Source organism: Otolemur garnettii, unplaced genomic scaffold, assembly GCF_000181295.1.
Source record: "Otolemur garnettii isolate 467f Iridium unplaced genomic scaffold, OtoGar3 scaffold00011, whole genome shotgun sequence".
NCBI classification, from domain to species: Eukaryota; Metazoa; Chordata; class Mammalia; order Primates; family Galagidae; genus Otolemur; species Otolemur garnettii.
This window is the reverse complement of record NW_003852406.1, coordinates 27,077,696-27,079,062: the sequence shown is the minus strand read 5'-3', so window position 1 is coordinate 27,079,062 and position 1,367 is coordinate 27,077,696. Positions and strand designations below refer to the sequence as shown.

General features: G+C 44.8%; 1 pseudogene; it reads right to left on the bottom strand.

Annotated features, from left to right (window-relative positions):
• Positions 1–691: 691 nt before the first annotated feature.
• Positions 692–895, bottom strand: LOC111723451 (annotated as a pseudogene).
• Positions 896–1,367: the final 472 nt, after the last annotated feature.

The window sequence follows — 1,367 nt, the reverse complement described above, 5'->3', positions numbered from 1 at the left end:
GTTGGAGGTTGCTGTGAGCTGGGATGCCACAGCACTCTACCAAGGGTGGTAAAGTGAGACTGTCTCTAAAACAAAAACAAAAAAACATAACAACCAATCTGCCAGTCTACAATTCTACATCCACTTCAAAAAATGAAGGCAGACCGGGCACAGTGGCTGATGCCTGTACTCCTAGCACTCTGGGAGGCAGAGGCAGGAGGAGGGTTGCTTGAGGTCACAAGTTTGAGACCAGCCTGCTTGAAAGGGAGACCCCCCCATCTTTAAAAATAGAAAAATGAGGCATAGTGGTACATACCTGTAGTTCCCCAGCTGAAGCAGGAGGATTGCTTGAGCCCAGTAGTGTGAGGTTGCAGTGAGCTATGATGAACTATGATGCCTGAGTAACCAAAAAAAAGCTTGTTTTTTTTAAAAAAAATTTTCAGAAAGACAAAAGTTGAAAGAATTCGCTTTGTTAATAGCTCACATCTGTACCACAAGAGGTACTTGATGGGGTTCTTTAGGCTGAAGGAAAATGCACCCTGCTGGTAACGCAGGAAGGAATGAAGAGCATAGGCAAAAAAGTGAAAATGCACCTCGTTATAAATGGATATTGACTATTTAAACAGCAATAATACCTCATAAATTTTTTTCACATAAAAGTAAATATATGATTTTTATGAATAAAAGAAAAAGAAGTGTTTTTTTTTTTTTTTCCTATGTTCTCTCCCTCTTACTCCCCCAAAGGAAAAGAAGGATCATCATGGCAAATGGCAACTGCACTAAAGCAAAAACAAGAGCCAGCTTCACGCTCAGGAGAGAATGCTGTGCCTCCTCCTTGTGGTTTCCGGTGCTCTACACATTCAGAGAGATTTCTCCAGTAACGAACTATAGAAATGATCCTTGAGGCTCCGCGCCTATAGCTCAACCGGCTAAGGCGCCAGCCACGTACACCTAAGGTGGCGGGTTCGAATCCCCAGCCCGGACCCGCCAAACAACAATGACGGCTGCAACCAAAAAATAGCCGGGCGTTGTGGCGGGTGCCTGTGGTCCCAGCTACTTGGGAGGCGGAGGCAGGAGACTCGCTTGAGCCCAAGAGTTGGAGGTTGCTGTGAGCTGTAATGCCAGGGCACTCTACCCAGGGGGACAGCTTGAGGCTCTTTCTAAAAAAAAAAAAAAAAAAAAAAAAAGAAATGATCCTTGAAAGTATAGTCTTGAAAAAGAAGTGTTTTTTAAAAAAGTAAATAAGGCTGGGCGCCATGGCTCATGCCTGTAATTCTAGCACTCTGGGAGGGTGAGGTGGATGGATTGTCTGAGCTTACAGATTGGAGACCAGCCTGAGCCAGAGTGGACTTGCTCTCTAAAAATAGCCATGGTTGTGGCAGGTGCTG